Below are 13,898 nucleotides of genomic sequence, written 5' to 3'. Positions count from 1 at the left end.
AAACACCAAAATTGAGTTCTGAATTCATGCATTTATCACCGTCCACTTAGAATGAGACATTGGCCTTACCAGACCAAAAAATGAAAAAGATTAAGAAATACTCCTATGATTTTATACAAATGTGATTAACCAAGTGATGGTTAATTAGGTCTAATTGTGTTTCTATTTTGTGGAATGAAATTCGAGTAAAGTCTTGATCGCAACAGAATATATGCAGCCATTGAACAACTAAGTAAATAGATAACATGGTCATATATGGTGCCACAAAAAAATACGAAGGAATTCTCAATTTCACCAATTTTGACATGATCAATATATGTGTAAAATAGAAACCACAATAGAATTCATCAATGCATCCCAAAATCTAAACAAAATTAACTAGGCATCTTGATTCATTCCATTATCCACAAAAAACAAACTTACATAAACACAAAAGGTTTGTTATTAGGACAAAGTTAAACTGGGCAGAGTGGCATTGAAACCCTAAAAAGATCAACACAATAATAAATATAGTTTATCTAGATAAAAAAAATAAAACAGTAAAACACCAATACAAATAGACCAAACAATAATTAATCATTTGCGTCACCAACTTTACAAGGGAAACACTTCAATAATGTTGTTAGTTAAGAGCTCATCTGAGCAATCTCCACTTGCATAATAATTTTGGCTTGTGGTCAAGGCACAAACATCATTAACGAGCTCACCAAAATTGAATTGTTGTTTAAAGCCTAAGGTGAAGTTTGCTCAATAGGGGTTGCTTCTTCTTCTACAAGGGTGGATGAGGGTATGCTAGTAGCTAAACGTGATGAAGCAAAGTAAAACAAATCATCTTTCTTTTGTTTACAAATGCCTATATTTTTTAGCATCGCTAATGATAGGAACATCTCACCAAGAACTCTAGGCTTGGTCATGCTAATAGCATCAAATCCAACCTTATGTTGGGTGATAGCAAAAATTTACTAAAGTAAAGTGCTACTAAAATCTATTATGCCTTAATAACATTCTCAAATCAAATCAATGAATCTAAAATCAAACATGCATGCATCTCCATCATTTCTAATAATTTCCTTAATAATCTTTATTAATCACAATAATAAAGAAAATCTCATTTATATTCCAAGCATAATAAATCCCTAGTCATCAATCTCATAGATAATAAAAATATTGCGTATTAAATAAAAATCAAGTCTCTAATTATCAATTCATAATCAATCTATCTTATATCTATGAATCCATCACTTACATATCACTTCATCACTGATCCATTGCCTTACTATCATCACTTCTAATCTTTCCACATGCAAAAAACAAAGGAAAGGAATAAGTACAAAATACTCAATAATCAAGAATGATATATATTTACCTCTCAATTAAAATCTATCGCTTTCCTTTACTAACCATGTTATCTCAATCTCAATCTTAGGCTATCGAAATCTTAATCGAATCTAAGGGAATCAACATACCCACTTTAGTGACCATTCTCTATGCGCTCTCTATAGTATTGGTTGTCTAATCTCATTGTCAATCGACAAACTCACAGTATTGGCTAGTAACTCTCAATCTAACTACACCAATAGATAGACCCTACCCTATATATGAGCTACCTAGGTCACGGATACTCTCTTAATTAGCTTATAATCTCAATATCAGTGTCTTATAGGCATTGAATCATCTTATATCTCATTAGGACGGTCAATCCTTATTGATACCCAAACTCATGGATTTCTCTTGAACTTTTATCTAATCCCTTTTATCTATACTTGGGGTTTTCTTAATCATTGCTAATAATTTCCTCAAGTATCTCTTGATATTCAATAAAAATTAAATTAATAGTTTGGGTACAATATATATATAACCAAGTTACGACCATACTTTTTCTTCTTTGTTCAAGCGTACACTTAGCCATGTACGAGCATACGTATCATTATGTGGACGTATGATCACTCTTATGTCAACTCCTAAGCATGCATCACCTAAATCTACTAAGGAATGAGCATACATAATCTGAATGCACAAGCGTACCTATTTGAAATTCACATGTACGATTACTCCCTTTTAAATTCACAAGCATACATGTATAAAGATGAGGTGTATGGATGTACGCCATCAGACATACAAGCATACATGTTTATGTATCACTATTCATCTTCTTCATTTTTCGCTACTGAATTTTGGAGAGACATATGGTTGTGCATGAATCCGTGCATGAATATATGCCCTTGCAATTTCTTCATGTCTCCAACCCATGTATGCTCGTGACCTAGCTAGGCAAGGTCATACATAGCATCTTAGAAATCGTTTCTGGCTAATTCTTAGTTGGATTTCTCTTGGCTTTTTAGTCTTTATGCATTTAGCAACAAGATAATCTAATTACATTAGAATTATACATCATCCTAAATCATGACATCAATAACATGTTAAAGATTCACAACCCTTCATAATAAACTTACAATCTAATTTCATTGCATCAAACCTAGTATCAACACTAATACTTATGCAAGATTCATGTTGCAAGGCAGCAATTCATCGAAGAATCAATTCTAAGAAAGAATGACCATTCTTACTTACCTAGATTTTTCATAGGAGAATTGCCGCAAAACTCTTTTCCTATTTCTTGGTTGTCAACCAACTTAGCTCCATTGGAATTCTTCATTGTCATTGCTAGAATGTCTCTTCTTTGAAGAAAATTTTCTTTTGCTTTGTGAAGAAAATCAATGGTAAAAAATTAGGGTTTTAAAAAGAAAGACAACCAATTTATATATCTTCTCCTCTTGGACTTCAACTCTAATCAAGAGTCCTAAATTTACATGATGTATGACTATACATCATAAGATGTGTGAGTATACATCTACTTTAATGATGTATGAGTTTGCTTTAATGGGGCACAATCGTACATCAAGTTAAAATGAGATTTTGTTTCTAATATCAACCTGATTTGACCTATATTCAAATCTAGGAATATGGAAAGGACAAAAGACCTCAGAGCATACTTAAGCTTCACTACTCTTCTCGATATAGCTAACCACTACTGTATTTAGGTTATTATCAAAAACTATGCTAACTGGTATGTAAAATGTTTTGGTAATCTCAAATTTAAGGATCACATGAACCACAATATATTAGAAGGTTTATTTCATATGCATTTGGGTTACCATATATATGAAATCTTCTTGGCAAGTCATTCTGATGGATATACAATTTATATGCACCTATGTGTTACAGTAAGTTAATGCCAATAACTTCAATACCTGAGATATGTCATTACCTTTTGGTAGAGTCATTCAACACTATCATATTCTTATTGTATTATCTATGTGCTCATAAGGTTCTCACAATAAAGTTATACACTTATCCTTTCATCATAATTCTACTAATCTAAGGGCATTCATGAAACACACACACACATATATATGAGAATTGAATAATTGTCATATAATTTATGATAGAAGTACCATGGATAGCCTAATATGATTGGCCCTTGCGCACATACTTTAACATTAGTTAGATTGGTGTTCCTTTTAATAGTTATTATAATTCTATTAATCGTTACTTTTTCTAATTAAAGTAAGACAATATTGAACTTATAAAAATATTTTTGATTCTTTGTAATATTCATTCCATTCTATTCATTAATGAAATTAAGTTCTTTGAGTTCATTAAAGAATTGTTTTTCTATCAATTTGTTATGCATTTGTTGTTATCATTTTTGTCTTGTTGAATGATATCATCTATATTATGTTTTCATAAATGATATTATTGCCCATTCAATCCTTGTCTTGTGTCACTAATCGACACTCCTAACACAATTTTCCAGAAAACATATAGATTATTGAATGGCTGGTCTTGATATTTGGATTATCGAATGCTCCAAATTTATGCTCCAAATTTCAAGGAAATTGTGTCAAGAACTTACTTTATCAACTTATACGTAGGTAATTAAAATGAAGATAACTCAAGGGCGAGTTCTTTTTTTCTTGATTACGAGGGAAAGTTTTTTTCCTTAGTGGGATAGTATGATAGAGGACCAAGTCAACAAAAATATGGAGAGAAACCAAGACAAGAACATAGAGAGGAACCAAGGAAAAAGAGGAAGAAAACACAAAAAAGAGGAATTCAAATAAAGAGAGCAAGGAAAAGTTGCTTAAACTTCGTGGACAAAATATGCTCACCGTGGCACTAGAATATCTTGTTCAACACAACCACAAATGGCACAAATTGGAATTCAACTCGTGGCCACTTTGCCATGATACAATTCCAACCAAGATTTTTTTTTTTTAAGACAGATTTCAAGTTTCATTAGGATTTTGTGAGTCTAAATGTATTTAGAGATTATAATGTGGTTGGAAAGTGTTTCAAGGATTCTAGTGAGTTTAGGAAGTTGTGCTATAGAGTGCAAATCTTAATGAAAGTTAATTTTCTCTAAAGGGTAACTTTTCTAGATTCTTTGTCCCAGCCAAATAAGAATAATCTAATTCTAGTAGAGTTATTTTTTAATACTTATGCTTATGTATTTTAGGAATTAGTTTTCTATTTTCACAAGGAGAATTAAAAAATTATACAAACAATAACTTAATTTCATAATTCAGTTCTGTTATTAATGAAGTGTTTGTTTTATAAAATTGTTTGCATTTATTGTTATAGTTTTTTGTCTTTGTTAAACAATATGAACATCTCAAGAACTTAGTGAACAAGATCACAACGTATTCAATGTTTTTCTTGTGTTAACATTTTACTGTATTAGACATTCTTATCTTAATTATGATCATCTTCCTTCAATGTTATTAATGCATGGCATGCAAATTTTAGATAAGAATGTATTTACATCTAAGATACTTTTAGGGTCCGTTTGATTGAGAGGTTTAAAGATTATTTTAATAATCTATCTTTTATTACTTTCATTATCTTGTTTAGTTTACAAAGTAATAAAAGATTCTAATAATATTTCATTAACAATGGTGATGTGACAGGTAATATAGAAAGTAATCTGATTACTACTTTTCACTTTATATATTAAAAAATTACCATTATAATTTTAATTATTATTACTTTTATATCCTTACTTATTACATTTTTGGAACAAAATTGCACTCAATTTTTAATTAAAATAATAAATAATATGAAATATACTTTTTATACCTATTAATATTCATATAATAAATAAAATAACATATTACCACTCTTTTATTACTTCTAACCAATTACAATAATTATTTATACATACCAATTTTACTAAACATAATAGTAAATTTATATCCAGTAATCTTCAAAGTAATTTTTTAATTTTGATAATAAAATATTCTTCAAACCAAACCCCCCCTTAAAGTTACATAAAAATGAGATGTACTCTTCGATTAAGAGAGATATACTCATGTAAAAGTCTAGACCTAACAATTCGTGTCATAGAGTCTAGTTTGTGTTGTGTCAGCTCGGATTTTAGGGCAAGAACCTTCAATTTTAATCTGACTCAAATCTAAATTGCATAAAAGTTTTTTAACTCTAACTTAATCTTTTAATCTTCTAAGTGACTTGACACAATCTAAATTGATAAAAAATTATTTATTGTTTTTACTCTTCTAAATATTTTTAGCGTTTTGATTTCTTTATTAAATTTTTTCAACTTATTATTAATAAAACATGTAATATAATATTTTGTTTTATTTACAAATGATTTAAAATTTTCATATCAAAACTTTTAAAACACATCAATAATCTCACTAACTAAATTAAATTCTTAATATCAAAAAATAAAATAAAATATTTAAATAAAAATAAAGAATGGTAAGAGTAATTACAACTATATAAAAGTATAACTATTTGCCATTAACAACGGTTGATATTGTTATTCAATATTTTTATAATTTATCTTTAACAAATTATACTATAATAGTTCGGATTAGTTCGACCTTATTTTTGTGTCAATTTTAACACTATTCAATTTAGTTTCATGTCAATAAAATCAACTCTAACCCAAATTTTTTTTGTCTTATCGTATCAGGCTAATAAGTCATATTGAAAATTAACAGTTCTATGTCAAACAAGAGAAACAAGAGTGGTAAGTTCAGCCAAAGTTTAATTCTAATGGTTTGTTTCTAAACATAAACTAGCCCCCAGGTTTTATAACCTCCTAATCTCACCCTTCAAGATATCTTCAACATTTTATTTCTTATAAATTATTATATATCAGAAACTTAAATTTTAAAATGTAATTAAGAGTCAAGTAACCCTAGGTTGAATGCATGCATATTTCCTTATTTTGTTGTCTCGTTTAAAACCCCGTGGGTCTCTGATAGCGACATGTTGTTCCTTCTATTATCATCCACTTTGTTTATTTTAATCATCATTTACATCTTTTCCTCAATCACCAACTTCTTCAATATTAATATTCTCAAGAAGAAACCTATACGCTTCAACTTTAGAAGTGTTTTTAGAATTAAACCAAACCAAGCCAAACCAAATATTTGATATGTATTATTACAGAAGAACTTTTTATGTAATATATATATAGATATATATAAGAAGAAAAGCTCTAAGCGTAGAATATACAACATCAGAAATCAGTGTAAAAGACTTTAACTTCTACATACAGATAAAAGAAAACATTTGTTTCACATACAGTAAGTTTCGCATGCCTTATGCCTTCTTCAGTCGGGGAAGGTACAACAGATATATGCAGGCTTCAATATATCACAAGGTGAAGTTGATGACTTGTAAAACTCCATTAAAATCTCGAGGGTTTTTTTTTTTCTTTTCTCAAACAGAAGTCACTGCTATATTGGGCTCTTGTGATGGCGATAAGGCCAAGAAAAACAGGACAACCAAAATCAAAACAGGAAGCAGGAGAAACATCCAAGGTGGTGGTGGCAATGGCGGCAGAACAAGTGGAAGTAATAAAACTGACACAGTAAATATAACCATGACCATGATCGATCTAACACTAAAAAATCGGACCATCAAACTCTAGCTGCGTTCTCTTCGTTGATCATCTTCCTCCACAGTGCTCAAGAGGACCAGCTGCGCCTGCCATATAGTTGGGATGAGTTTTATATAGAAGAAAATTCGACGGTGAAAGGGAGAATAATTAAAAGATAAACGTGTTCGATAGTCATGACACGATGTGGCGTTACTAGTTGTTGGTTTTACGAGTCACCATCAAGGCCCCACTGTTACTCTTCAAAGATGTCCCAATTCATGTAACCGCGACTTCTGCTTTAAAGGGTCTAATTATACTTTGCACAGGTAAATAAAATAGGCTGGAAAATTACTTTTAATGAATCTATTACCACTTATTGAAATTGCTTTATGTCGTGGAACTTATCTCTTCTCTCCTAATCCAAGGAAAAAAACATTACCATCCAAAAGGATTCTATCATTTAACTCTTCCTACGATCTCACTTTGGGTGCCAAACTACAACTGATAGTTGGCCGTGCCCAGCCCATCGACTGGCAGAACTGGACTTAATTAGTCACGAAATAACTTGACACAACCTATGAATTTGTAAACCATATCATACCATAAAACTGATAGTATGATTGGTTGTGTGACACATACTAACAATTCACGAGTTAATCTGATACAATTTGATTAACAAAATAAAAGAATAAAACAAAAATTGTTGGAGAAAAGTAGTTGTTTTGCAACGAATACTCTCTAACAATCAAATAGTCATTGCATAAGTAAATACTTCAATTTTTTTATTTTTGATTTATTTTTTTCTAAATTTTTCCTAGAAATATCACACCAATTTTTTTTTTTTCACTTCACATAACCCCTTAACTCTCTCAACTGTAAACTCACATATTCTCTCTCAATTCTACCTTATTTTTGTTTTGATTTTATTTTAAGATTTATCCAATTTAGTCAATTATATATGTTTTCTTAATTTTATTTCAAAATAGATTTAAATTCAAATGAATTTAATCAGTTTTTTATTAATCAATTTAATCATTTTTATTATTTCAATAATCACATAAATTCATGCATTGATTAACTACAATAGTCATAGCCGTCGCCACCAAAATTCAAAGCATTTTTGTCAAAAACAAGAATTCATTGATGGTAAAATGATTTGATACGCATTCTGGAAGTAATATGGCCCTAGTTTAATATATGCGAGTTTGAATAGTACCGAACATCTTTATAGTATATCAACAATATTATAAAAAAATATTATAACATTTAAAAGGGTAATATCAAATATTATTTTTAAGGTCGAGAAGATCAATATGTGAATCATCTACACACACATCCATTTCTACAATAGATGAAATGTCTAACTTTATATATAGTCAACAAAACATTAAAGACTATATACTCAAGTACCTTAATGTTACAAAATATCAATAATTTTCAATTGATGATGATAATATTTTAGAGTGTTTAGGCAAAGTAGTGTATAACCTGTTTTTACAAGAGTTCTTAGAAATATTTTAAGATCTCATGTTCTTATAAATTAAGAACAAATCAATTAAAAATTAGGAAAGAACTTAGTCAAATTAATGGAATTACTTCATTTACTTTTGAATTATGGACTTATAGTAACCAATATTTATGATATATTTTTGTAACTTCATTATATTTGACAACTACAAAAGAAAATTCATATATTTCATATTTTATAATATCCACATATTGATGGTACAATTTATGTAATATTAGCTAACATTTTTATTGAATATAACATAAATAAAAAAAATTATCACATTTGATAATACATCATCAAATGATAAAATTTTTGAGTTAATGTTATCACATTTAAATCTACCTTATGGTAGTAAATTATTTCATATTGGACGTAGGATATATAATAAATTAAAAAGCATAAGATAGACTAAATTTAGCTCAAAGAGAAATAAAAACAATTAGGCATGAAATTATTTTTTGTCCATCATCTCCTTCACAATTACACTAACATCATAGATGTGTAAATAAATAAGATTAAAAAAAAAATTGAAATTGATGTTAAAACTTGTAAGAAATCAACATATTTAATGTTGAAATCTTACGAAGATTAAGAATATATTAATTATTGCTCACTATTTTAATACACAATCAAAAGATTATAAGAAAATGATTGAGAAGTTAGATTTTTCTTTATTGAATACCTTAGAAACTCTAAAAAATTCTATTGATTAATCTTTTGATATTTATTATCGTGTAAATTGTTTTTATTTTAATAAATCCTACAAGCATATTGAATACCTTAGAAACATATTTAATGTTTTTTTTTTCATATTGTAATAGATCCTAGGACAAATTATTAAGGGTAAAAAAATTGTTAGATTTTATTTGTGAAAATCTAGAGGCTGCTTTAATGTTGATCATATGCCCTATGTATCTCAAGCTTTAAAAATTTTACACACCAAACATGGGGCAAAACAAAAACCTCAATCACTGCAGTTAAGAAAAAGGGGTAAAAAGTCTCACTATTACTAGAAATGAGCAATCGGTGAAGTCGCCGTAAAAATTGGTTGTCTGTCAAAGGCTTCGGAAGAGTCTCGTGACAAAAGTGCTGATGTGATTGGTTTCTTTTCGAAAAATCATATCTTTACAATTAATGATGGTAAAGAAATTATTAAATAAATTATATAAAAAAGGGGACTAAAATAAAATTTATTAACACTAATACTTTCTCAAAAAATAATCTCATTAATTAGTCTAAGAACTTATAAAAAATTACAATATTCCACAATTTAAGGTACATGAGCAAAAATTCAAATATCAAAAATTAGATATCAATAATAAAAAAAACATAATTGAAAGGTAAAATTTATCTAATCACTAAGTAAACAGTCTCCCGAAATGAAAGAAGAAGCACAAACAGTAAGCATGCTCTTCCTCCATGTTCAACTTCAATGTGTTTCTATTGCTACCTCCCCCTGAAAGCTCTAGTTCAACCTCCAAACGTGCTACTTATTTTGTGACCATCAAACGTTCTACTTATGGGTGGTGAGGTTGATAAGAAAGACAGGAAAGAGCCTGCTTTGTGGAGAAAATTTGTTTTCCATGTCTGAATCTAATTAATGTTGTGCTAGATTATTTCCAACCGAAGAAGTTGGAAAATGGGGAGAGAATCCTGGTTGAAATCGGTGATTAGTGAAAATCTCCCTTTTTCAGCGGTGAAAAGCTTCGTTGATAGAAATGGACACATATTGGGTAATGTAATTATATCATCTAATGAGGCAGGGATGTTTTGTATGTCCTTCAATTTTAAAATGAGCTTATGAGAAATGACCCTTGGCTCATTGCGAGCCGGCCATTTATCCTTATGAATTGGTCTCCCAACATGAGCTTAACTGAAAAGGCTTTCAAGAAAGTTTCCATTTGGTCATGGAGTTCCTTTGGAATTATGAACCCCAAAAGGGTTGAGTTATTTGCAAGTGCCGGAAAACCTCTCAATACGGATTCAATCACGAAGAAGGGTAAAAGGATACAATTTGCAAAAGTTTGTGTAAGAATGCAATCACCGTTGGTTTACCGAAATCTATTCACTTGAAGATGTCCAAGTGCAGTATCAATGGAGTCCCAGAACTTGTTCTGGGTGTAAGGCATTCGGGCATGCAAGGAAAAATTGCATTGAGTGGAGGCTTGTGCCAAAGAAGGAATGAGAGGCGGCTGTAGCACATTGACATTTAGCCGACTTTCGGCAAAAATGTCAATGGCAAATTGTTATTTCTAATTTGAGCTGTATTATTTTTAATAATAAACACTTTTGTTTTTAAACTATTGTATTTGAATGCACAGATATTATCAATATATGTTGAAATATTTATTCTTTCACCAAGGTTATTATGTATGAGATGACTTTTCACCAAATGAGAAAGCCATAAATATATGGGTGGATAATTGAATATGAATATATTTAAATAAGGTGAGCTAAAAACCTTAAGCAATTAACTTTGGAGGAAACATTTATTATCTTGCAGGAAAATTTGTCTATATAAAGGGATTTCCCCTTCATTGCAATTGAGATGAAAAAAATACCATTCTTCCTTTCAAGTTGTTGCTTGTGTTTCGTCTCTTTTTTAATTTCATCTTTCTTTCATTTCTCTTTTCAATTATTTAAATTCATAACATGTTATCAACTTAGATATATTTTAATATTAGTTAAATTTCAATTATGCTATTATTTTGTTTGTATATTACAAATACAAATATTTTCAGTTATAATATTATCATATTTGTAAAATACACACTATACATATTTTAATTTATGTTATTTTTCTATTTATTTTTTCATTTATAATTGCATTTAATTTGTAACCCAAAGTTTACAAAATTATGAATTTGGATCTAAACTCATGAATATAATTTGTAATTTGAAGTTTGTAAAATCATGAATCTGGATCTCGAAGTCTTGAATATTATTTGAATATATTCTCATATTATAATAATTGTATCTGATTTATAACTTGAAATTTGTAAAATCATAAGAATTTATATATATATGGGCTCGAAGTCTCAAATTTCATTAAAATATTTATTTGTTTTATATTAACTATACCATATTTGTAACTTGAAGTTTGCATAAATTATGAAAAATATGAACTTGAAGTCCGAAATATAATCAGAATTAAAGTTTTAAATACTATAATATTCTGAATACTAATTATAAAACCAGAATTTTTATAAATATGAGATAATATATGAACTTAAAGTTTCAAAAACTAATCCCAATATTTCTCCTATAAAATCGGTTGTTTTGTAAATATGATATAATATTTGAATCTAAAGTTTCAAATAGATTCAAATATTAATCGCAATAGATTCTTTACAAAACCAAAAGTTTTATAAATATAAACAATATTTAAACTTGAAGTTCCTAAAATTAAATGGATGATATTAAATGATTTTTTAACACGATTCTCCACCTAAAATTTATGAACCTTTGAAAAAGTGATTAAATAAAATGTCTCAGAAAGATAAATCTAAGGCCATTATTTTACTGGCATCACATCCTTAAAGGATTGTAAGTCGAATATGCTGATGTAATGGTAAATTCACTAGATTTATAGGAAAATTTGAAAATAAAATTTGAACATCAGATTAAATAATACTCATAATAGCTCTGTAATTTAGTATAACTTTGATGTTCAAAAATTTTTTCCTGATTAAGATAATGTGAAAGAGACAATATTCTCTACCTTTATTTTTTTTTTTTTATAAAGTAAAATCAATATCGAGAAAATAAATTCTAAATCAATATTATATTTTCTCATTAATGAAAAGCCGTCAAACTCGCCCCACAAGCATTATATCGTTCCTTGAAGTGAACGCAACTATCAGAAGTAGTTATCATGGGTATGAATAAGGTCATAGATGAGATAATTTTTGATCCAAAGATGATTATAATAGAAAATCTCAATCATACCACCAGAAGTGGACTAAGATTGTAGCGAAATAAATAATGATATAAAATAAACCATAAAACAATAGGTATGGTTATAAATATCATTGGTTGTGTATTTCTAATATACACAAACATTGGGTGCATCTATATTAAGTATTCATAAAAAATTAAATTTATTGATAATTTTGATTTTCCTGAATTAATGAATCTCGATATTTCAAAACTTCTTTCAATAATAAAAATATAGGTCACTTGACTAGTGACATGAATGACCAAGATTTTTATAATTTGGATTCATCATATATAATTATTTTGGAGTTATGAATATTATTTTTGTGTTTTATTATCATGCTCTCCATCCTTTTACTATTTTGTATACGTTATGACTAACATAATTTTTAAATGAAATGATATGGACTCCAAAATTAAAACGTTAAATTCAAAAGCTGATAATGGAGACATATGTTTGGTGGATAGTGTAACAACACACAAAATGTTTTTGAAAAAGACATTTTTCTTAATTTTAGCACTGACTGAAGTTAAAGTAAATATTATATCATGATCAATAAATTTGATTGAAGGCTTCAAAAGAGCCATAATTTTGTAAAAAAATATGACTAAATTAAACATTAATGATGCATTATATTCAAATAGATTTAAAAGAAATCTACCTTGTTTTAAAGATATAAAAAATAATGGTTATCATATTAAAACCATGAGTGAAAATAGTATAAAATTCATGTGTACAACTGGTAATTTCTCCGGAAGAAGGTTTGTACTAAAAAATTACTCGTTTTGTGATTTAGATTGTATTATACAATTATAAAAATAATTAAAACGTACACAGTATCGAATCAAAAGTTCTTTGATCCAAAAGTCTTTATGCTTTAATATAACCATTTAGATCACTTACATAATTTTTAAATGAAATGATATGGAATCCAAAATTGAAGTGTTGACTTCAAAAGTTGATGATGAAGACATATGTTTGGTAGATAGTGTAACAACACACAATTTTTAAGGAAATTTTTTTTTTTCTTAATTTTAACGCCGATTGAAACTAAAGTAAATACTATATCATGATCAATAAATTTGATTGAAGGCTCCAAAAGAGTCATAATTTTGTTAAAAAATATGAGTAAATTAAACATTAATGATGCATTATATTCAAGTAGATCTATAAGAAATCTACTTAGTTTTAAATATATAAGAAATAATGATTATCACATTGAAACCATGAGTGAAAATGGTACATAATTCATATGTATAGTTGGTAATGCCTCCCGAAGAAGGTTTGTACTAAAAAAATTCCTCGTTTTATGATCTGAATTGTCTTATACAATCATAAAAGTAATTGAAATATACATAGTATTGAACTAAAATTTTCTCTAATCCAAAGTCTTTATATTTTAATATGACTGTTTAGGTCACTTAGGATCTACAATGATTCGTAGAATTATTAAAAATTCACATAAACATGCATTGAAGAATCACAAAATTTTATTGTCTAATGAAAAATTTTGCACCATCTATTCTCAAAGCAAATTA

Source organism: Mangifera indica, chromosome 9, assembly GCF_011075055.1.
Source record: "Mangifera indica cultivar Alphonso chromosome 9, CATAS_Mindica_2.1, whole genome shotgun sequence".
Taxonomy (NCBI): domain Eukaryota; kingdom Viridiplantae; phylum Streptophyta; class Magnoliopsida; order Sapindales; family Anacardiaceae; genus Mangifera; species Mangifera indica.
Note: the sequence above shows the minus strand (reverse complement) of the source record.